The 26472-nt window shown below is 33.4% G+C and overlaps 1 long non-coding RNA gene and 1 pseudogene across 1 annotated transcript in view; both read right to left on the bottom strand.

Moving 5' to 3' along the window:
* Window positions 1–26472, bottom strand: part of LOC131839226 (uncharacterized) — a 59043-nt gene that overhangs the window by 18859 nt on the left and 13712 nt on the right. The window contains exon 3 of the long non-coding RNA XR_009356872.1: window positions 22166–22307. This is a non-coding gene — a long non-coding RNA (uncharacterized LOC131839226). The remainder of the gene's footprint in view (window positions 1–22165; window positions 22308–26472) is intronic.
* On the bottom strand, window positions 22438–22587 carry LOC131839960 (U4 spliceosomal RNA; annotated as a pseudogene).

Raw genomic sequence — 26472 nt, 5'->3', positions numbered from 1 at the left:
TTTTTTCTGGCTGTGCATTTCTGCCTTGAGGAGGATAAGGAAACAGGAACACATCATTCTCATCCTCTTCAGACAATTCCCCTGAAGCTGTATTTATATTGGGATGGATTCAAAATTGCTCTCAACATTTTAAGGATTGTCTTGTTCTGGTATAACTTATGGATCTAAATTCCCTTTTCTAATTTCCTTAGCTCTATTCAAGGTCTGCTCTATAACCCATTCTCTCCCTTGGCGATTTATTTAATACTGATAATATAGTTTTGTTTTATTCTGCTCTAAGTGATAAATAAGCTTCATCCATCTAGGGACACAGCAAGTGGGTGGTATTTATGTAAGTGTTGTCTTCTACTCTTGTATTCTAAGAGGGACTTGATTTCCAGTTCCAGAAAGAGAGACTGGTAAATCAATTTTTAAAGTACTAAAACAAACATAGAAGTGACAGAAAGAAAAGTGAGGGAGAGAGAAAGAGAGAGAATGAATAGGTTAAGTCCTAGTTTTTTGAAAATTTGATTTTTAATTTAATTATAATTAAACAGCTTCAAATTTCTCTTTTCCATAGCCATATTAATATACTATGGATAGTAGACACGAGACAGATCACAGATCCCGTTTATGACTGCATCCAAAACAATAAGATACTTAGAAATAAACTTAACCAAAGAGGCAAAAAACTGTACTATGAAACCTATGAACACCAATGAAAGAAACCAATAACACACACACAAAAATCCAAGCTTATGGATTGGAAGAAAAACATTGCTAAAACGCTTATACTACTCAGTGCAATCTACATATTTAATGCAATCCCTTTCAAAATGCTGACAGCATTTTTCACAGAACTAGAACAAACAATCCTAAAATTTGAATGGAACCACAAATAACCCCAAATAGCCAATGCAACCTTGAAAAAGAAAAGCAAAGCTGGAGGCATCACAATTCCAGATTTCAAGATATACTGGAAAATCGATTAAAGACCCACATGTGAAACCTGAAACCATAAAAATTTTTGAAGATAACACAGGAAATAATCCCTCCAACATTGTCTGTAGTAAAATTTTTCTAGATATGTCCCTTCAAGGGAGGGAAAAACAAAAGCAAAAATAAACTCTTGGGACTACATCAAAATAAGAAGTTTCTGCACAGCAAAGGAAACGATCAACAAAACTAAAAGGCAACCTACTGAATGGGAGAAGGTATTTGCAAATAACATATCTGACAAAGGGTTAGTATCCATACTATACGAAGAACTAATATAACTCAATACCCAATAATCCAATTAAAAAATGGGCTGAAGACATGAACAGAATTTTCTCCAAAGAAGACATTCAAATAGCCAACAGGGCATGAAAAGATGCTCAGTATCGCTCCTCATCAAGGAAAGGCAAATCAAAACTACAATGAGATATCACCTCACAACCCAGAATGGCTAAAATAAAAAACACAAGAAACAAGTGTTGATGAGGATATGTAGAAAAATGAACACTCTTGCACTGTTGGTTAGGATACAAACTGGTACAGACACTGTGAAAAACAATATGGAGCTTCCTCAAAACTTTAAAAATAGAACTACCCTACAATCAAGCAATTGCACTACTTTGTAACACTGTAGGCAATTTGTGATTGTATTTCTAGATCTCGCACCAACTTCTTTTTGTTTTAAAAGGTATTCTTTAAAAATTTCCCTAATTCTTGTAATGCAAGCAAAGCCTCAAAAAATGTGCCTTTTAGCATCTAATTGTTCTGTAGTGGATGGTCCCTTAAACTATTTCCCACACCCCATGGTTTAGGATTAAACCCTAGAATCCACATTTCTACAAGCACACCATTTGGTGATTCTAGTTCAACTGGATTATGGAAGAGCCTCTCAGGGATACTTCTGTTAAAATTTAGAAATTTTATTTCAAAAGCCATTTAAAGGAACTTAAGAATATTAGGAACAGTCTAAAGTATTATATTTTAGAATGATCACGTTGGTATCACTCTATAGGGTGAAGGGGAGAGGTGGATTAGAGGGAAACAGAACTGAGTTTAATATCAAAGAAAGAAATTAGGAAGGTTTAGCTAAGGTAATCCCAGTGTGGAGAGAAAGAATTAAGTAGATTTAAGACTATGAAGTATAAAGTATGTGCTCTAAGGACTAAATTATGAGACTCTGGTAAATGGAAGAATCAGACTTAAATGTTTGTGTTTTGCTTCTCTTTGTGATGATGATTATATTACTAAAATAGGGAAGTTAAAATCTGATGAATTTCTTTGGGGTTTAGAGATAGAATAAATGACTTTAACTCTGGATGCTGTGAAATTTGTGCAACTCTATGGAGCTATTTTAGGAGGAATTTGCATATAGATTTTGGAGTCAAGATACAGACATGAGTTTATTACATATATTTTGAAGATATCAGCATATAAGTGGTATTGAAACCATGGAAATGAAGCATATGAGCCAGGGTAATTGTTAAGAGAGGAAAGAGGATGGAACAAAGAATCATAGGCTAGGCCAGTATTTAAATCAATCAATAGATAATTGGAACTAGTGAATATTGTCATGCTACTTTTATATCCAAACATAAAAACCATTCTAAGACAATATTTTGTATAAGGTTTCATTTTTTTAGTTTTAGGCAATCTGGACACTAGTCACTGAGTCTAGATAATGATTTATAGTAGCAATTATCAGCTTTTATTGTGTATCATATTAACTTGGGGAGGTTGCAGAAGCAGACATTCTTGGGCTTCCTCCTTAAAGAATTTTGATCAGAAGATTTTTGGTACACTGACATATTTACAAACCAAAGCTTTGTATTTATCCAAACATATTACATGGGATTAAAAATCAAAGACTTAACTGATATTAACCAATAATAATTTAATTTATGCATTGATGTGTATATGTAATATATATTACCATAAATTTTATACACACACACACACACTTTGCTATTTACTTATTTTAGTCATCTTTATAGGCTGTTATTTATAACATATTGTGCCAAGAATTTATCTATTGTCTCTCAGATTCTATTTAAACATTATCTACCTATAGAAAACTTAAAAATAAACTTCTCAAACATACATTTTCTTCCTTTCTATTCTAATTTAATGTTTTTAAAATTTTAATCCTTTATTTTTCAAGTAAAATACTATATATACTATATTACAGACACAGAGAAAGAATAGTGTTAACATACAGGAAGACTGGATTAGCATTTTTTTTTTGCATATGTTTCATATTATATATCCGTTATACTCAAGGGACATTTTTCAGTTAGAAATCCACTAGGTGGCATTACAAACTGTACTGTTTTAATAATTCATTGATTAAACACTTAATAAAATTGTGTAATAAAACACCTGTTCATAATTTATTTTAAATAATCTTTTAGGCTTTATACTTTTATTTTTGATATTAATAATATAAGACTTTTATTAAAATTAGTATTCATCAAAAGTTTTATTGAAAATCTATAAAGTTGTTTAAGTATGTATATAATACTGAGGACCTAGTTTGGGGACATTCTTACAATGTTGTAGTCTTATTCACCTGGGACACCTTTAAATTGTCCTAGGCTTTATATTTCAAAATCCCACCTGTTTAATGTATATTGTCTGAAAAAGGAAATAAAAACAATGAAAATAGCTTGGAGAGCAAAACTCTGAGAACATTTATTAATGAAAGTTGGCATGGTTAACTGGAGGCTGATCTGATCCAGGAAAATAGTTTTATTCCCATTTCTACTTAAAACTGTCAGACATTCAGACTATGTCTGCTTGAAACCATAAGATTAAACTTCTGAATCACCTGAGGAGTAATTTTATTCTGATATCCAACTGAAGTAATTCCCCAACCCCAATAGGATTGAATTTTGGTTTAGGATTTCTGTAGAGAGATTATTTGTGTAATACACCCACAGTCCGGAGAATGAATGTGTAGTTTGTTCAAAATAATTAGAAAATTAGAGAAGAGAATTTTGGAAAGAAACACTAGAGGTGAATTGGAGAGAAAACTGGGAATATGTGTTATAAAATATAACCTTTTGAGAAATAATGGAGGCTGCAGAATAGTACTTCCATGCCTTGTAATTGCATTTCTGTATCTGTGAAGGAGGTGGAAATAGACATGAGGGAAGGCACACTGAGAGAGCCAAATCAAGTGCCAGCTATGTTTGCTCGCAAGAAGTTAAAGTGAAAAGAGTTGAATTGAAATCAGCTAGTGAATTGTGGAAGTGGTTTTAGAAATGCCACAGGGTATACATGAAAATGTTTTACTTAGTGATGCCAAACTATGTAAGTTATAAATGCTACCTAAATTTTTCATGTCTCATATGATCAAGAAATCTGCATTTATTGAGTAAGGAAAGGAGTTTGAGGCTGGAGTTAATCTTATGTTTAAAGCAATTGCCTTTCCACAGTAAAATTAATCAACTTACTGCCGGTTTAATATAATTCTCCTATATCTGAGTGGAACATGGGAATCTAAAAGAAAATATTAGGATGTATGGATGGCTGATAGATTAAAGAAGAAGGAGGAGGAGGAAGGGGAGGAAAGAAGGAGGGGGAGGAATAATATAAAATAAGAAATGTCATGCATATGTGTTTCTCAAAGATGAAGTGAAATCTATTGCAACTTCGACCAAAATGTGAACGTTACCCCTCTGGATAAAATATACTAAAAGGGCAAAAGTAACACAGGATCAAAACATAAAGTGCTAAAACAATTTGAAGATCATGAAACACTCATGTCCAAGAAAAATACTAAATTATCAAGTGGACAAAGGGAAAAAATCATTCTCTCCCACACCAAAAAATGCATTTTTGCAGAATGTCTTCATGAGGATTGAAACGTGTGTGTGCATGTGTGTGTGTTACTAACGCAACTAAATTTCTAATTTAACTGCCATCATGATCACCAAACCCTCTCCCAGCAACTAGTAGTGACCCTATCTCAGCTAACTCACATTCTATTTCTTGGGCCAAAAACTTTATGGTAATCCTTAAATCTGTCTGCAATGCTTAATTCTGTTTTCAAATTATATTTAGAATCCAACCGTATCTTATCACTTTCATTGCTACCAATATGGTACCAGCACCCAGTATCTGTCATAATGTTGCGACTCTATCCTCCTATCAATATTCCTGTATTCACCATTGCCACCTCCCCAGTCTATAAGAGAGCAGTTTGATAAGCCTCCATTGCCTCCTTCTGAAGCCTCCATTGTCTCCTTGTTTCAGTCAAAGTAAAAGCCAAAGTCGCTAAAATGGTCTGAAAATGCTTCAATTTTCCCTCCTTCACATACACATATATCATCTCTCTGTCCTGTTTCCTAATATTATATATTTGTTCTAATAAAATGGACAAATCTTTGGTAACACTTGCCAGAAACAAACCAACCAGGAAAAAAGCATTCATATTAGAATATAAAAATATTGGGATTTTAAAAAGTACATTGTCAATTTTATGAAAGTTAATTGAAAACTGAGAGGATGTGGCTAAATCTCTTCTAAAATTCAACATATCAAAACTGACTTAAGACTTCTTGTGTGCAGTCTGCTGTATAAGGAGCTAATCTATTCTAACAGCAAATAACAAGCTGAATAAACCAGAAAATTAGTAATTTTTCCTAGATCCATTAGAGAAGTGAGGCCACAGGGCAAACCACTGCCCCCAAAATTAGAAAGACAGACAGATGAATACAGAGAATTACAATTCACTGGATCAGAAATCCTAAGCAGAAACCTCCCTGGGAACTAGTACTATTCATAGGAAAACCCTAACTATAATTCATGAATTGCTGAAGGCTCAGTGTAGATAAGTCTTAGAGTTAAAAGGTGAGGAGGTCCCCACACTTTTGTAAGTTTTACCTTTACTGGGTTCTCACAGAAAAATTCAGAGAAAAATCCCCTCAGGCTTTGGGCAGAAGGAGAGAAAAATGATTTTAGAATAGTCAGAACATAGTATTTTTCTTAACAAGACCTGCCCTTAAGAAAAACTATTTTTACCAGAACACAATCTATTACGATTATATCAGAGCTTAACTCAGCTTTGGGAAAGGAAATTCCCCATTCCAGTCCCTCTAGTCATCATGTCCCTACTAGGTGAGGGAGAAAATAAGTAGTTGTGAAATTCACAGCCCCAGGCATAAGCTCACTAAAAGACTGAGATCCTGTCATAGCACTATAGAATACACACTTTACCAACACCTTAATGCCACATCACTAAAGGTCTTTTTACCAGAGTTCCTTTTACTCAGTATATTGCAACTGACTTTCAACAAAAAAAAATTTATAAGGCATACTAAAAGAAAAATAAAAATAAACACTGACAAAACACGGGGAAAGCATCAGAACCAAAGATATGGCATAAATGTAGAAATGATCAGACTGTGAATTTAAAACTGTAATTAAAAGGCACCTGGGTGGCTCAGTGGGTTAAGCCTCTGCCTTCAGCTCAGGTCATGATCTCAGGGTCATGGGATTGAGCCCCGCATCCGGCTCTTTGCTCAGCAGGGAGCCTGCTTCCCCCTCTCTCTTTGCCTGCCTCTCTGCCTACTTGTGATCTCTCTGTCAAATAAATAAATAAAATCTTAAAAAAACCCTGTAATTAATATGCTAAGGACCACTAAGGAAAAGGTAGACAACATGCAAGAACAAATGGGTAATATAAGCAGGGAGATGGATATTCTCTATGTTCACAAATTTGATAAAGAAGATGAAATGGACCAATTCCTTGAAAGACATAATCTACTAAATCTCACTCAAGAAGAAACAGTCTGAATAAACCTATATCTATTAAAGATAGTGAATCAGCAATTTAAACTTTCTATAAGAAAGCAGCTGGCCTACAATGCTTCCCTGGTGAACTGCATCAAATATTTAAGGGAGAAACTCTACCAAGTGTCTGTAATGTCTTCTAGAAGACAGAGGTTTTGGTGATACTCCTAAACTCATTCTATGAGACCAAAATCACCTTAATAACAAAACCAGATATAAAGACATTATAAGGAAAGAAAAACTATTAACCAAAATCTTTCATAAATATCAATGGAAAAGTCCTCAACAAATTATTAGCAAATTGAATATAGTAATGCACAAAAAAATTATACATCTTAATCAAGTAGGATTCCCAAATATGCAAGGCTGGTTCAATACTCAAAAACCAATTAATGCCATTCATTACATCAATAAGTTAAAAAAGAAAAATCAATGATTATATCAATAGATGCAGATAAAACGTTTTTGACAAAATCCAACACATATTTATGATTAAAAAATAATAGTAAAAATAAAGAAGCACCTAGAAAACTATGAGTAGAAGGGAGCTTTGTCAACTTGACAAAGAACATTTACAAAAAACCTACAGCCAATATCATACTTAATGGTGAGAAACTAGAAGCTTCCCAATTGAGATCCCCACTTCTTTGCAACATCATACTAGCAATCCTTCACAATAAGTCCTTATGTAATAACAAAAGAAAAAAAAAGTATACAGACTGATGGAAGAAGTAAACTGTCTTTATTTACAGATGACATAATTGTCTATATAGAAAATCCAAAACCTATGTAGAAATCTACGTAGGATTGACAAAAAAAATCTCCTGGAACGAATAAGTAATTATAGTAAGTACATTTGCAGAATACCAGCTTAACATACAAAAGCCACTTTCTTATGTATGAACAATGAACGAAAGGACTTAAGAGAAAAACACACTACCACTTAGCATTCCCTCAAAAGAAATACTTAGGTATAAATCTAACAAAACATACACAAGGTCCATATGTGGAAAACTACAAAACTTTGAAGAATGTAATATTGAATGTAAAACTAAATGAATGGACAGATAATCCATGATCACGGGTAGAAAGACTCAGTATTGTTAATATGTCAATCCTTCCCAACTTGATCTGTAGCTTCTACGTATTTCCAGTAAAATAAGCAAATGATTTTGTGAGGATATCAGAAAACAATTCTACAGTTTTATATAGAGAAACACTCCCCCCGAATTGCCAACACAATATTGAAGAAGTATAAAATCAGAAGACCAACAGTAGCTTACTTAAAGATGTACCAAAAATATACAGTAATCAAGGAAATGTGGAATAGACAAAAGAATAGACAACCTGCTCGATGGAACAGAGAAATAGTCCCAAAACTGATTTACATGAATGTATTCAACTGATCTTTGAGAAAGGACCAAATACCATAGAGTTGAAAACAATAATATTTTCTACAAATGGTGCTGGAATAACTGAACAACCACATGTAAAAAAATGACAGAGACCTTACATCCTTCACAAAAATTAACTCAAAATGAGTCAGAGACTTAAATGTAAAATGAAAAACCAAAAACTCTGGGAAAATAATAGGAGAAAATCTAGATGGCATTAGGTATGGTGATAACTTTTCAGATACAACACTAAAAACATGATATATGAAAGAAATAATTGATAATCTGACTTTTACTAAAAGAAAAAAGAAAAAAAATTCTCTAGGAAATACACAGTCATGAGAATGAGAAGACAACCCCCAGGCTGGGAGAAATTATTGTAAAACACCTATCTGATAAAGAAGTACTATCCTTTATATACAATATGTACTGTATTCAATACGAAGATGTCTTAAAACTCAACAATAAGAAAATAACCAAATCAACTGAAAAAGAACAAGGGACCTTCACAGCCATCTCACCAAAAAACAATACAAAGGTGGCAAATAAAAATGTCCCCAAAATTAGAAAGACAAACAAATGGATACAGAGAAATACACACTACACACATATACACACACATACACACACCCTCCACAAAAGTTGTGTCTCCAGGCATTAAGGAACAGAAAATTAGAATCAAGCATAAACACTTTCAAAGACCAGAAAAATAAGGTTCATTTCCCAACTAATTTGTGAGACTAGGATCACTATTACTAAAAGCTGGTAGTAATAATGCAAGAAAAATAAACTTCAATCTAATCATATTTGTTACTATACATGTCAAAATCCTAAATAAAACATTAACAAATTAAATCCAGAAAAGTATTAAATAAGGCAACCCATCATGGCCTTTTAAATTTTATCTTGGAGAGTCTAGGAATAAAATGTTGATTTAATTGTAAAGGTACTTAATGAAATTCAGCATATTAACAGGGAAACTATATGATAGTGTTGATCGGTGAAAAAAACACATATTTGATAATTCTCACCATCCATTTATGTTTTTTTTTTTTTAATCAAACCAGAAACAGTTAGGAGTTTAAGATTTTTAATGGCATTTAAATCTCTAATCCTCTCATTAATATTTGCTAATTTGAATAAATCATCAAATCTTTTCTCAATGATTTTGTAATACATTATACTTTACAAGGCAGTTTAAATATACACTATATCACTTAACTTAATCCTTACAATAGCATAATGGGTTATATAAAATGAAGCCTTTTTATTAGTGTAAACACTGACAGTAAGGCTGGGACACAGAGACACTGCAGTGAATGTCCGATCTTGAAGTTGAAAAGTGACAAAGCTTTTTATAATTTATATGTCATGATCCCTAGTTAAGAGCCCTTTTGAGAGCCCAAATCTCATCTCTTCAGAATTACAACCATGGATTTTTGTGAAGAGCTAAAAGTCATATCTCTATATATGACTTAATGTAAAAAGAAACTACATTTATCTTTTGCATGAGTCCAACCCCCCTCATGCTTAGAGGAAGAACAAAAGGAGAAAATATGCTGAGTCCTTTCCCATATATCATCATTGCCTCTAGCATTGCATCTGTTTCATGGTGACTGTATACTGACAAAATTGAGATCACTGATCAAATTCTCTACCTCCTTTAGGCAAGGCATACAAGTATCAGTGTGGTACAAAGTATGTAGAATTTGACAGCTTCCTGGGAAAATGAAATGCTATAGTCACATATAAGCCTAGGAAACTCAGAAAACCAGGGAGAATTTATCCTCCCTTTGGACTTCAATGTGCATTTTATTTACATTGGTTAAGAGCATTTAGATGATTATGTATGAGAGGCTAGATGTAAAGATGTTCTAAATCTTTTCTGAAAAAAAGAAAAAAGCTTTCATGTGTTATTTGCTGGTCAACGGCTTTAAAAACAATCTGAAAAATTTGTAGAAATTGATATTTAGAAAAGTAATTTTCAGCGTGTGCCCCAGAGTTTTAGTGATATCAAAGTATCAGGATTTTCTCACATATTTATACAAATATAATTATACAAACACACACTCATGCATGCACATTTGCACACACACCTGAAAGTTATCAGTCAGTATTGAATTCTTCTCTAATATAATTAGCCACTGTCTCAAATAATTACTAAGGAAAATATACAGAGATATGAAATCTGTTTCCTTATTCAACATTTTAACTTAAGTCAAAAGATGGTCTGTTTATATGTTAAACACAAGAAATAAATCTTGATTAGTATTTTACATAAATATGATTATGGAAGAACTATTAAACATTATATTTAATGAATTATTTGAACACAGATGTATTACATATATTGTATATTCAATTTTAGAGCTTTTCACTACAAATTTTACCACCAAATTGTATGTATATCTAAAAATGAAAATCTATAGTATGAAAAAAAATGAAATATATTTGTGAAAAGAACATGCGCCTAAATATACACTAAAATTAAGTTCAGGGAACTGGATGTAAAGGATATTCTGGTATAACTATTTAAGTTATATATATTATTTTTCAACAGAATATGGAATCTTTTGTTATTTATGTATAATCAGTTCCTCACTTTGCCAGTAAGGTTTTACATTATTTTCAATTGTCACAGACAGTCCTGATTTTGAGACTTCTGTTCATTTCCTGATGGTCACATTTTGTCATTTATTGACAAAAATGTTTCAATTTTTTTACAGTATGAGTACAAAAGTGATCTTAAGAACTTTGATTTCCAGATACAGTAATAAATACTTTCTGTGCATTATGTGATACAACCTTCATAATAGCCACATAAGGGGTATTTTTGCTGTTTCTTCTAGAGGAGGAAACTAAATTCTACAAAGACTTAGCATATTTACCAGGGTTATACAATTTTTAAACATATGACAAAATGCTGCCAGAATGTTACCTTTTTATGAGTATATGCAATTTTCAATATGCAATATGCAATTTTCAGAACCTAATTAAAAATGATTATCAAAAATAATGGTTATAGCTGGTGACAGACTCCAATCAATGAAAAACAATCTTTTTTTTTTTTTTTAAGATTTTACTTATTTATCAGAGAGAGAGCGAGAGCACAAGCAGGCAAAGTGGCAGGCAGAGGCAGAGAGGGAAGCAGGCTCCCCACTGAGCAAGGAGCCCAATGCAGGACTCAATCCCAGGGCCCTGGGATCATGACCTGAGCCAAAGGCAGCGGCTTAACCAACTGAGCCACCCAGGTGTCCTGAAAGATAATTTATTTCATGCTGCTAAAGTATGGATTATGAAAGAGGGAAAATCTTAGATTAAATGTTAAATTATCTGTCAGGAAAATAATAGGAAAAATCATATAGTAAGCATCATTTCTTTTCTCCATAGCTGGTTACTTGCTCTAAAGTCACAAAGATAAGAGATCACAAGGATATGGCATTTATTTTCTTTATGGTTTTTCATATTTTTTCTCTGAAAGGAGGGTTGTGTTTACAAATTAATTCCTGTCTTTTTCATTTGCTCCAGTTTGGCAGCTGGGACTATATAGTTTAGAGAGTGTAAAATCATGGGGTTATGATGCCAGATCTACCAAACCCACTCAAGAAATGAAAACCCAAGAAATGAAACCACCCAAGAAATGAAAAGATGTGAGAAAAAATTGTTAAGTCAAAATAAGATGATAGAGGTAGAACAGAAGGACAGGATTTAGTAGAACTATAGGTCTAACCAAGATTATACAAGTCGGCATTAGTGAGGACAACATCAATTGGCCTTGTAGTTTTCTTTAATAGTTCTGTTTCATTCTTTAAAATGTTGTGATAAAATCACCTTATTGCATAATTATGGAGAAGAAAATACATTTCTGAGCTAAATGCACTCAGTAGATTCCTAAAAATCCTGTGCATTATGATTCTTTGTGAATTGATAAAGCTAATTTCCCTTGAGCTAGAAAGCCAGATAACTTACATTGTTAAGTATCATATGAGAAGCAATTGAAGTTTTTGAAAAAACCTAATAGAGAATTTGCCAAAATCTCTTTCTAGGGCCTCCTACATAAAAATGTAGAATATCAGTAGCTCTTATGTCTTTAAAGACATAGATTCTGGTCCCTACCCTAGATTTACTGAGTCAGGTGAAACAAAATATTTTAGGTCCTCAGATTATTCTTATATACATTAAAATTGGAAACTACTCACCCAAGAAATACAGTACTTTAACACATGTGTTTTTACCTTTTTGACTACACTTTCCTACTTAGAATTGAGTCCCAAAAGGCTAAGTGTACCAGAAACGCTAACTCACATATCAATCTTTCACTTACTATTCTATCTTCCATTAAACAAACATCCCTTCAGCACTTACTGTTTACTGATTAAGAATCTGTATTTAGCAGTGAATCTTTGACAAAGTAGGAAAGAATATCCAATGGAAAAAAGACAGTCTCTTCAATAAATGGTGCTGAAAAAAATGGATGGCCACAAACAGAAGAATGAAACTGAGCCATTCTCTTACACCATACAAAAAGATATACTCAAAATGGGTGAAAAACCTCAATATGAAACAGGAATCCATCAAAATGCCAGAGAAAAACACGGATAGTAACTTTTTTGACCTTGGCCAGAGCAACTTCTTGCAAGACATGTCTCTAAAAGCAAGGGAAAGAAAAGCAAAACTATTGGGACTTCATCAAGATAAAAATCTTCTACACAGCAAAGGAAACAGCCAACAAAACTAAACAGCAATCTACAGAATGGGAGAAGATATTTGCAAATGACATATCAGATAAGGGGCTGGTATCCAGGATCTATGAAGAACATTTTCGAACTCAACACTCAAAAAACAAATAATCCAGTCAATAAATGGGCAGAAGACATGAACCATCACTTCTCCAAAGAAGACACATAAATGGCTGACAGACCATGAAAAAATGCTCCACATCACTTGTCATCAGGGAAATAAAAATCAAAACCACAATGAAATACCATCTTATACAAGTTAGACTGGCTAAAATTAACAAGACAGGGAACGACAAATATTGGTGAGGATATGGAAAAAGGGGAACACTTTTACACTGTTTGTGGGAATGCAAGCTGGTACAGCCACTTTGGAAAACAGTATGGAGGTTCCTCAAGACGATAAAAATAGAGCTACCCTATGACCCAGCAATTGCACTACTAGGTATTTATCACCAAGATACAGATGTATTGAAAAGAAGGAGCACCTACAACCCAATATTCACAGCAGCAATGTCCATAATAGCTAAACTGTGGAAGGTGCTGAGATGTCCTTCAACAGATGAATGGACAAAGAAGATGTGGTTCATATATACAATGGGATATTACTTAGCCATCAGAAAGGATGAATGCCTACCATTTACATCGACATGGCTGGAACTGGAGGGGATTATGCCAAGTGAAATAAGTCAATCAGAGAAAAACAATTACCATATGATTTCACTCATATATGGAACATAATAGAGAGTACAGAGGATCAGAACAGAAGGGAGGAAAAACTGAACAGGAAGAAATCAGAGAGGGAGAAAAACTATGACAGATTCTTGATTCAGGGAAACAAACTGAGGGTTGCTGAAGGGGAGGTAGGTAGGGGGATGGGGTAACTGAGTGATGAGTATTAAGGAATGCAAGTAATGTGACAAGCACTGGGTGTTATATACAACTAACAAGTCATTGAACACTACATTAAAAACTAATGATGTACTACAGGTCAGCTAATTGCATTTAAATAAATAAAAATAAGAAGCTATTTAGTACTATTGATATAATGATGGCAAGAATACGATACTTACTTTTGGGTAAGACAAAAACTAATAAAAGATATAGGCATGCAAATCATTACATACAACCCAGTGTGAAATATTTTTCTAATTTTGGACTTATGTTTTAACTAACATACATTTTTTATCCAATAATATTTGGATAAATAATTGTGACTTTTAGCTAACCTGTATCTAAAGCTTCACCTGTAACTTTATCAGGTAGTATACAGTATTTTATATTTATTTAATGTTATAAATAATACATCCCTGCAACCAAAGAGTTTAAAAGCATACTAAAGTAAACAAAAAATTTGTTAAAGAAAATCAATATATCTGTCTTTATGTGTGCCTTTCTTTGTACATAATTTATTGCTTTAATTAACAACATACTCAAATATCTAAAACACATCTGCAATTTTTTCATCCTAACACTTTACCTAAACACAGACAATTCCTTTAAATAATAAATCCATTAGTTGGTCATATTTATGGAAATGCTAATTCTTTGATGTTAGCTGTCTAGATGTTTCTTCCTGATTTTCAGACAGAAATCAAAGAAGATAAGCACAATAATTGTGTTTTGACCAACTGGAAAGTGAGCACCTTACAATGAAAGGATGAGTTACTCATGTTAACATATTCGTTTTCTTTGCTTGGCTGCTCTGCTCATTGATTTCTAAGAAGATCAAAATTCTCAATAATTATATTCATATATTAATTAATTCCTTCCACAAAGACTTACTGAATAATTAGTATGTACTCCTGTAGCTGTTATTAACACTCTCATGCAATTTATATTCTGGCAATAAACAAGAATCAGTAGTAGATATAAGAAATCAACAGATTAACAGTAAGTGTATCGTATGATACAGTGAAAGGTAGTAATAACTTTCTGAAGAAAAGTGAAGCCATATCAAAAGGCAGAGAATGATAGAATGGGAGTAGGTTCTTATTTTAGTAATAGATTAAATGGTGAGGTCATGTTAAGAGCTGTCCTATTACCTGGGGGAATATTGTTTCCAGACAAATGAAATAGCGTGTGCAAAAGTCCTGGGTACAAAACATGCTGGTATGTTTGGATAATGGTAAAAAAGTCATTGAGGTTGAAATATATGCAAAGAGGGAGCTAGTGATAGAAAGTAAACTCAGAGACTACCTAAGGCCAAGTTATATTAAATGTTTGTAAGCCAATAGTCAGCAGTTTAATTTTTATTCCAAGGTATCAGTCTGTTAAGCGATTAAATGTGTAGATATTTCAGAATCTTTTCTGCAGAATTTTATACCAAATGCTATTAGCTAGGCTGACTGATATAGAGACTATAAAAAATATAAATTTATTTTGTTCATTCATTTGAACTGTTCAAGATGTTTCTAGTTGTGTATATTAACTGATACCTTAAGGGAAGATGTATATAGCCATTCAGATGCTCAGACTTAGGAAGACTATACCATCTTCAAAACATATAATCTGAAGTTGCTAGATTATTTTCATCTAGTTGGCAAAAGAAGACAGAGGACCTCATACAGAGGTCTTTTTCATGAACCAGGCCTGGAATGGGCAAACAACACTGCTTTTGCAGTCCGCAGCCAGAACTTACTCCCATAGCCATACCCAAGTTGATAAGAAATAGTCTGGCTAAGTGTGGTAATGGAGAAAAAAAACACAAAACACATTTAAAAAAAAAAGTTTCTGTCACATCAGTATTTCTTATTTTTATAACATCTTATCATGTACACTATTTTCTGAAAATTGAGCTATATTTTGTTGAATATCAAAACTGTATTTCCTTGATGGCTAAAGACATTTTATTAATGTTCCTCATATCAATTATCTAGGTTTCTATATTAGATGCTTCTTATTTCCTAATACAACTATTCTGTGTTATAAATTTCCCTCTGAGCACTTCTTTGATTATAACACATAAATTATGATATATTATTATGTTTTTATTTTCCTTTTTCAAATATCTTATTGCTTATATCATATTTTTAAAAAGACTTTGTTTATTTATTTGACAGGCAGAGATCACAAGTAGGCAGAGAAGCAGGCAGAAAGAGAGAGGGAAGCAGGCTCCCCACTGAGCAGAGAGCCCAATGTGGGGCTTGATCCCAGGACTCTGGGATCATGACCAGAGCTGAAGGCAAGCTTTAACCCACTGAGCCACCCAGGTGTCCCTCTTGTATCATATTTTAGACTGTGACCTACATTCTACCATATATATATATATATATATATATATATATATATATATAAATGAACTGATCATCTCAATATATAGATAGACAGATTCTGATGAATTTATCATTTAATTCTGCTATTTTAATTTCTTTATTTGAAGATACTGGATATAACCTATTCTGTTGGTGTTATGACCCACTAAGGATTACTAACACACTATGACAGGATGAATAGTGAAGAAAATGAAAGCCTTGGACATGGAGTAAAATATCCAAGTTCACAGGTTTTACTTACATTCTATCAATTGAGAAAGGCAAATTTATAATATTGAAAAAAAAAACCTACAAAATGTTATTTCCTTCTTGTTCATGCTACCACTCGTTGCAACTTGGGGAGGGATTTTGGCTCTGTGGATAACTCAGGGAATCAAGCTAATAATGAAGCAGCAGCCACCTCACACCACCAGAGGAGAAGGAGAGTTCTGGGGGATGGATCTTAACTATTTCTACAATGGTGAATACCGGAAATACTTTGCAAAAAGCACTAATGATTGTCCTATTCATGCACTAGTTACCTCTTACTAGCAACTCTAGCAAAAGCAATTTGATTTTATTTTACTTTTTGCAAATATTAGAAAATGTCTCCAAGAATGGGTTTCTAAATATATGAGATACATCAACTCCCCTGTGGCTTTATCACATATTCCAAGAGCCAGGAATATATCTAATTATTTATATTCCCATTATTAGCCTCATATTATGAGATTATGTAATTATGCTTCATCTTTTTTGATTTCGTAATTTTTAGGAGACATCTTCTAGAAAAGATAATTCAGAAATGTTTATGAATTGAGAAGTGATTGCATTTCTTTGTACAAACCTATCAAGAATAAAAAATTCCCTAATTTGGTTAGTTTCTTCCTTGGCAAGGAGGAAAGATTAAAAAATCACAAATTATATGCAGGGCAACTAATTTTCTATTACTAAAACTGTCAGTAAGAAATTGAGATTTCTCCCTTTATAAATAATTACTTTCTAATCAGAAATAAAGCTGGGTTATGCTTATTGAACTACTTCTTATGATTTCATTCATCATCTGTTGAATTGGCCAGACATGACAGAACTGATCTTTAGAATTAACCATTTGCCACAGATATGACAAAAGAGAAAGACTGAAAAATTTGCTGAGTCATATTTAAAATTTCAAAGTAATCTGGTTTGACTTCGCTACTGACATTATTTGAGTTCAGATGAGCTAAATTCCTACTGAATTTAGTGAAAATAACACAATAGCTTGCCAGAGTATTTTAAAATTAATAAAAACCGTAAGATATTTGCATAAACATAATGTTAGTTGCCAAGTAAAATTTTAAAAAATTACTAACGTAGTATTTATTCATTAACTTCCAATGATTAGCAATTTTTAATATACATGTTCAGTTTGATGTTTTCTATACATGCTGAAAGCTAAAGGTAAAAGATGGGTATCACTTTGTCCAATTTTAATTAGTTCTTAAAGTTCAAAAATAAATTTTATTTTATATTGCTAGAGATAAAAGCAATTAAAATTGTGGTTTAGCTTTACAAAGAGACAAAAGGAACAAAGTGGCTCTGAAAAGAATAATTCAACTTCACATCAAAATACTATCTTATCTTGCTAAACGATTATTTTCAATTATTTGGGCAAATATTGACTCTAAATCTCAACTGTGTCGATATGTTTTCTAACCAAATTACATCAAAATAGATCCCCGCCCCCCCCATTACAGGCTTGTTTGTTATGCCTATGAAATTCCTTTAGTTGCCGGGAAGAGGGGGGTTCATTTTTCACTGTTAATAAAATGTTAGTAATTAAAGAATGAACAACAATATTACATTATGAATAATATATGTAAATATACAAAGGTTTGTGAGTTTTATAGGCAATGAAATAATGAATTTGGTATCATTTTTTTCTGTAAAATTTAGTCAGTTATTTTTTTAAAAGATCATTGACTTTTCACCATTTCTTCTTTTAATTATAAGCTATAAATTATATATAAGAAATTACAAAACAATGGACACTTTCCCTCTTATTATTATTTTTTTTAAATATTTATCCATCATTTGAGAGAGAGTGAAATAGAGTGCACATGGGGGAAGGAGGAGAGAAAGAGGGAGAGGAGAGAGAGAATCTCAAGGAGACTCCCTGCTGAGCACAGAGCCTGCCTGGGGGCTTGGATCCCAGACCAGGAGCTCATGACCTGAGGGACGTCAACAGCTGGACACAAGGCGTGAGCCACCCAAGTGTCACTCCCTCTTGTTTTTCTTTGAAAAACAGTCTTCCATATGAATAGCATACTAAAGAGGGAAAATTATTTATTGATTTGTGTATATTTATATATGTATATATATTATATATAAATACACATACATGCAAACTTTTTCACAATAAAAATAATTGTATTATTTTGGTGCTATATGTTCTATTATAAATATGTAGATCTCATATAATATTTTCATATATAACATATAATAATGCCATGAGTAATTATTAGAAAGTAATTTCATTCTGTGGATTGGGACATGTTAGAAAAAGATGATCACAATAATACTAGTAAATCAATCTAGTCCATTGCAAGAACTTTCTAGATGACTTCATTTGCTATTTTTAATACTTATTTAATGAAGCTCTATTTTTAATTTCTTAAGGAATCTCCACACTGTTTTCCAGAGTGGCTGCACCAAACTGCATTCCCACAAACAGTGTAAGAGGGTTCCCCTTTCTCCACATCCTCTTCAACACATGTTGTTTACTGTCTTGTTAATCTGGCTCCACTAACTGGTGTAAGGTGGTATCTCAATGTGGTTTTGATTTGAATCTCCCTGACTGCTAATGATGATGAACATTTTTTTCATGTATCTATTAACCATTTGTATGTCTTCTTTGGAGAAGTGTCTGTTTTCATGTCATCTGCCACTTAATGAAAATGTTAATTATCATTTAGTGGTATAAAAGTAAAGAAAACACCCATGAAGCAGCTCAAATAAAAGTTGTTTTAGGAATGTCAGAAGAAAGCCATTATTTCTCTGTTCACGGAACTAATTGCTGCTTAGCTTAAGAAGGCTGGATGAGTGTGGTGGTACCTAGGCAACCAGCTCTGCTAGTATTAGCATCTGACCTCTAGAGAAAACACAGCAGATCCCTGACATGAGCAAATATTAGCAATGATATTATAAAGCTTTCTTCAGAGTAGTTAAATTTTGTTTGTAGACACTGTGGCACAGATACATTACATCTACATTTCAAATGAGCCCATTCTTCATTGTGTAGATTAATTGGAGCTGAAAGTTTCCAGATGATTATAATTAATATCGTTCCACCTATTTTTTTTTAATTGAGTAATAACATCTATTCATTTTAAGAATGTTATTTGGTAAGGTAGCACCAACAAATGTACTTTCTACGTCCAATGGTAAATAAAACTTCGATTATAACTATAAAATATTTGACTTTAAGCTATAAATTGCATCTCCTTAAATAAGTACTAATTCATTCAAATAGAACATGTTTTAATTAATAATACACCAGTTTATACAATTATTCAAAAGACATGCATAAGTGTCTATTATATGCCAGTCAGTTAAAATTGTTAGTTATGAAGATGAATTAACAAATCAATATGCTCTATCAAAGTAATATACCTCATCAAAGAAATGCAGGCATATAAATAGAGGCAACATGACATTATAGGATGTAAAATAGTATAATGGTTTTTTTCCTATAGAGGTAAGTGGTAGCTACCCAAAGTGGTAGCACCCAAAGTTTCATAGTCATGGGTTTGTAAAAATCAAATATTTAAGGATAAATATCTGCTTTCTAAGACATTATTTTCAAATGTTTTTGAACATGAACCCGAGTTCTAAGTACAGCAAACATTGCAAAGCAGGCTACGTGCAGGGACACACGCATATATACACATGAACACACATTCACAATAATTACTGAAACTAAAGCCTCATGAAATAATCCTATTCTTATTCTGCAAGTGTATTCTGCATTTGATACACTTAAATTTTCAATTCTGTACTACTTAATTTTAAACCCTATATTAATTCTACAACCCCACTAATGGATCATGATCCACTATCTTAGTATCAAAAACAGTGCCCTAGATGTAATCATATTGGTAACCTGTAGTAGCAGAGAGATTCTTAAGTATTGGAATTGCAGGAATAAGAAAGCAGATTTTATGTTTCATTGGAAAGGTGAAATGAAGGGAAAAATATAGCCAGAAAAGGAGGTATGGTGTGTGTCTGTATGTTTTCGTGTGTGTTTTCTCCCTTATCTCTCCATTCTTTATGTCCTCTTGACAGATTCTTTAAATTAGTAAATTCTGTGAGTCTCACTTTAGCCTCACTTTAGTCTGACTTTAGCCAGAGGAGATATAAATCCAGCTGACTCTATTAATAATATAGCCCAGTGGAAAAAGGATAATCACTTAAAGTTATATACATAGCTAAATATTACTGGAAGAATAAGAACTATATACATTTAGGTTAGCCTTTTAAGTTCTGGATCTTATCACTTCAAAACACATTTAGGAAATAGTTGTGGTAAACATGGGATTTAAAAAATAAATTCCCAGATAATCTGAAGGAATCACTTTAGGATTGGTAACAGTCAATGAGAAGGTGTTAATTCCATAATCAAAACATTGTACCTATTAATACATTTTCCTAGAACCATGTCTTGGAAACATTAATTCCAGGTTATAGTTACAAAAGAAATTCTCTGGAATTTATCCTTATCTAACTATCCATAAGATACTGACAAATGATGAAATAATCTCTGTCCACTTAATCTCAAGAGATTTTATAATGTTGTCTCTAGTTCTGCTGTTTAAATTTTCAGAAATACTTTTTCCAATCATTGGGCACCTACAAGAGGCAGAAGTCATAATGATGTCAAATTTAGTTCAGATATATAAACAACCCACATACATCCTGTACAAAGATATAAACACCAGGACATAATATATTTGTATCATTGAACATTAAATTAAATGAAAGAAATAAGAAATTTTTATTACATGAATTTGGTTGCTTCACCAAATAAACGTGGTCAACTTTGTCCCTGCTCACTTTCTTTCCTTTTTTCCCTCCGTATAATATGACAAGAACCACAGAAATAAGGCTTTACCTTTTCCAAGTCCAAGTTTCTTGAAAATTCCAAATATAGCTGGCAGAACTACTTCAAATATGTATCACCATCCTAATACATTTGGAAGGAGACATTTGGTCCCTCGAAATTTCATTTCAAGGAACATGCCCTCGAGCAGTGCAAAGCAGAGAAGCCACATGCAAGAGATGATATGATTTGACAGAAGTTGCAAATCTTGCTGTACCAGCCCAGGCTTCTCTGCCCATCGTTGTGCATCAGGGCTTTATGGGAAAGGAACAAGTGCCAAATGAACATATTATTTGCTCTCAGCCACCTGGTGTGATAACTTATCCTGACCGCACCATAGCCTTTAGACCAATTGAGAAGGCATTTACTTCGTTTTGAGCTTTCAGTGTGACACTGGGGACCAATGTGATTTAATATATAGCCACTCATCAGTCAATGATGTCTGCCATGAGAGTTATTCCATTCTTCTTATTCCATGCCTAAACTGATAACATTATCTATACCTTGATTGATTATCTACAGACACAGAAAGCTATAAGCTTCCTCTCTAGTGACCTAAATTGACACCTTCTTTCAAATTTTCCCATTGTGTCCTTTGAAACTCTAGTCATTCTATGATTGATAAATTCTCTACCTCTGTCCTTCGCTGCCAATATATTTTCCTTTGAGAATATCCATTTCCTACAGCTTACCTATTATCTCACTCCTAACCCTGAGGCTGCTTCCAGAAAAATGGCTTTTCCTTTAATAAAACCCTGATTCGAAGCTTATTCCACTGTTTTTTACTACTTTCTACTCTTTCTGTATTCCTCCAACCACTTGCTCTATCAACTCTTATTTTCTCCCTAATCAGTACTGTTTTCTGTCAAAACTTACCTTCTTAACGTCCAGACCCCATCAACTGTTTGTTCTCTTTTGGTTAAGTACCATATCCCACTCCCTTTTTTTCTTACATAATCCTGGATCAAAAACAACTGTGTAGAAGTATAAATCCTGGTTATGTGCTTCTACTAGTTTGCTAGAAAGAAAAAAAAATCAACAAGTAAGTCTTTTTACCATAATAAATTGAGTCTTTGATATTACTTCTGAATCCTACATCTTACTCCTCTGTTAAGTCAGGGAATCTTTGCAATGATTTCCCTCTAAGCTTTTAATATCTACTCAAATTCGTTGTCAAAAGGAAATGTTTTCCTTTTAACAGACATGTATAGCTGAGAAATGGCATAGGTTTCCTTTTTTAGCAATAATTTCGCCTCGGATAAACCTCATTGGCTACCATACTACCACTGCGCAAAGCTAGGTTTCCTTTTTTTTTTTTTTTAAGAGAATCTTAATTATTTAATTTGGTTGGGCTTATTAATGATAGTCCTGTTTGTGCATTAAATGTGATGGTAGCTTCTTGGGTTTTTTTTAAGATTTTTTTTTTTTTTAATTGACAGGGGGAGCACAAGCAGGAGGGGCAGCAGAGAGATAGGGAGAAGCAGGATCCCTGCTGAAGAAGGAGTCCAACATAGGGGGGCTTGATCTCAGGACTCTGGGAAGGCAGATGCTTAACGCTTCACTGACAGAACCACCCAGGCACCCCTAGCTTCTTGTTTAGAAATAAAGTATTTTATACACTACTTGCAAATAAAAATGTAAAAATGACATGAGAATAAATGTTGATTTAAGCGCTTCCTTTAAGCTCTTACTATCAAGAACAAAAGATGAAAAACATTCTCTTGATAATTGGGAAGAAATGACAACTACAACGAAAACAGATTGCATTCAGAGTATGACAAGAATTCTGTTTGGTAACAGATACTCTGCTGTAACTTCCACAGTGTTTTTATAGACATTTTAGGAGTCTTTGGTTTTTATTGCTAGCAGTTTTGCTTTAAATTAAGGTTGAACATCTGGGGCACCTGGGTGGCTTAGTTAGTTGAGCGTCTGACTCTTGGTTTCAGCTCAGGTTGTGATTTCACAGTCCTGGGATGAGCCCTATGTGGGGCTTCACACTCAGCATAGAGTCTGCTTCTCCCTCTCTGCTCCTTGACTCATGCCCATTGGTCTCCTCATATAGGGGTATATGAGTTTGAGTTTCTAGGAGGTAACATTCTGGCTATTTGTCTGAGTGTTCCTGAAGTATATTTGATATACAGAGAAACATTTTTGCCTGTGAAATAATTGATTTCTTTTTTTTTTTTTTTAAAGATTTTATTTACATGAGAGAGAGAATGAGAGAGCATGAGAGGGGAGAGAGTCAGAGGGAGAAGCAGACTCCCTGTTGAGCAGGGCACTGGATGCAGGACTTAATCTTGGGACTCCAGGATCATGACCTAAGCCAAAGGCAGTCACTTAACCAACTGAGCCACCCAGGTGCCTGAAGTAATTGATTTATAATTGAATTCAGCAAGATAGGGATCTTTGAGTTTGTGGTCCTCTACTTTTAAGGGTGGATGTTACACAGCATGAAAAGGCTAATTCATGAACAACCATTTAGGGATATAAAAACCCTTCCTTGATTAAAGCATAAATATTTCCACGACAGTTTGCTAAAACTTATATTTTTTTCCATGTCTTTTAAAATAGATAGACTGGTAAACTGTAGGAAAAATATAATAAGAATGCAATGGGGTAAAAATTATTTATACCAATTAGAAAAACTAGGAAGTATAGATATACTAAAATTAGATAATAATTTATAGTTTCATAAACTACAAATGCTATTAAATATAAAGTTTAGCTAATAAAAAGAGCATAAGAAAAATAATAGCAATAATCATATTAAAAAGTGTGAATTATATACACAAATACTAAAGGAATAAAAATACAAATATTTTGACATAATCTGTAATGAATATGAAAAATTAATTAAGTGGATATATTTTAAAAATAGTTAAAATTATGACACTAAATGTATACCAATAGTCTATAATTCTGTGGCTTACATGAAGTTTCACTCCACCCCCCCCCCCCCAACTATACTGGACATTAACTGGAGCTGTCTTCCAGGTTTTCTGCCTACAACAACCTGAAAGAAATAGTGTTGGATTAAGAGGAGGATTTAAAGTGAACAAGCCCCAGTCTGTATTGAATGAAGGTATTCTGGAAGCTATATGGAGTGGAAAAGTGTTTTTAATTTATTTTTTTAAACAAATGATTTCTCTAATGTTGAAGAGACTATTAATACTTTCCAATCAGTAAAAAATGGTTCCATTTACCAACCCTGACATTTAAGTAACTCTTAGCAACAAAATATACAAGTAAACAAAGGTAACAACACAAAAACAAACTTTCAATGTGTTCATAACAAAAGAACATGGTGCTGGGGGGAATGAGGAAGCAAATTGACAGAATAAGTTCTTATTGTAGACTATATGAAAAATAAGTAACAAAAAGGAATCAGCTCTTTTTCTTTGACATGGGGGAACTCTCTCTTTAAGACTGTATCAGCATGGAAGGGACTGGAAGAGATTATGCTGAGTAAAATAATTCAAGTAGAGAGAGTCAATTACTCGGTTTCACTTACTTGTAGAGAATAAGGAATAACATGGAGGACATTGGGAGATGGAGAGGAGGAGTGAGTTGGGGGAAATTGGAGGGAGAGACAAACCATGAAAGACTGTGGACTCTGAGAAACAAACTGAAGGAGATGGGGAGTTGAGTGAGCCTGGTGGTGGGTATTATGGAGGGCACGTATTGCATGGAGCACTGGGAGTAGTGCATAAATGATAAATTTTGTAACTCTGGGGAAAAAAAAAAAGACTAATCTTTGGCAAAATCTCATCCAAAATGGTTTTTCATCCTTTAATCTACACAAAGGATCATTGAATGTTTCCATAGTCACTTTCTAATATAGCAGTACTTACTGTATTGCAATAATCCCTTAATTCTCTCTCTTTTTTTTTAGTAGACTAAAAGAACCTTCAAGACAAAAAATGTGTCTTTTAATTTTTCTACAATATATCTGTTGCAGTACTTTGACAGTAGATCATGGATAAACACTTGATGAACGTAGTGCATGAATCAGTGACCAGGATAGAGAAAGCTCTCAAAATAATGTGTTTTCAACTGAATTGACCATATCTATCCTACTGAAAATTAGTATATGTGCTGCCGAAGCGAGCACATATCCTACTGAAAATTAGAATGAACTCTCATTTCTCTTCACCTCTGTTAAACATGAGGTCCTATATTCTATTTCTCCTTTTGTTGGTATATTCTCTTAGCATCAATATTCATTCCATTCCCATTTTATTACACTGCATGCCATGTCATGTAGTATTTATATTACTAAAAAGAAACACTGTTTTAAAATGTATAGGACATACTTTATTAAAAATTTATTTTTAATTTTTTGTAATTTTACTTTATTTTTTCTTCAATGTTCCAAGATTCATTATTTATGCACCACACCCAGTGCTCGATGCAATACATGCCCTCCATATTACGCACCACCAGGCTCATCCAACCCCCGCCCTAAATTCTCTCTTTCTTAGAGTCCACAGTCTCTCGTGGTTCGTCTCATTCTCTGATTTCCCCCGACTCACTTCTCCTCTCCATCTCCCAAAGCCCTCCATGTTATTCCTTATGCTCCACAAGTAAGTGTGACCATATGATAATTGACTGTCTCTGCTTGACTTATTTCACTCAGCATAATCTCTTCCAGTCCCATCCATGTTGATACAAAAGTTGGGTATTTATCCTTTCTGAGGGAGGCATAGTAGTTCTTTGTATATATGGGCCATATCTTCTTTATCCAGTTGTCTTTTGAAGGGCATCTTGGTTCTTTCCACATTTTGGTGACTGTGGCTATTGCTGCTGTGAACATTGGGGCACATATGACACTTCTTTCACTACATCTGTATCTTTGGGGTAAATACCAAGTAGTGCAATTGCAGGGTCATAGGGCAGCTCTATTTATAATTTCTTAAGGAATCTCTACACTGTTTTCCAAAGTGGCTGCACCAACTTGCATTCCCATCAATAGTGTAAGAGGGTTCCCCTTTCTCCACATCTTCTTCAACACTTGTTGTTTACTATCTTGTTGATTTTGGCCATTCTAACTCATGTAAGGTGGTATCTCAATGTGGTTTTGATTTGAATCTCCCTGATGGCTAATGATGATGAATATTTTTTTCATGTGTCTGCTAGCCATTTGTATGTCTTCTTTGGAGAAGTGTCTGTTCATGTCTTCTGCC

Source organism: Mustela lutreola, chromosome 8 (genome assembly GCF_030435805.1).
Source record: "Mustela lutreola isolate mMusLut2 chromosome 8, mMusLut2.pri, whole genome shotgun sequence".
Lineage (NCBI taxonomy): Eukaryota > Metazoa > Chordata > Mammalia > Carnivora > Mustelidae > Mustela > Mustela lutreola.
This window is presented reverse-complemented; position numbering and strand designations above follow the sequence as displayed.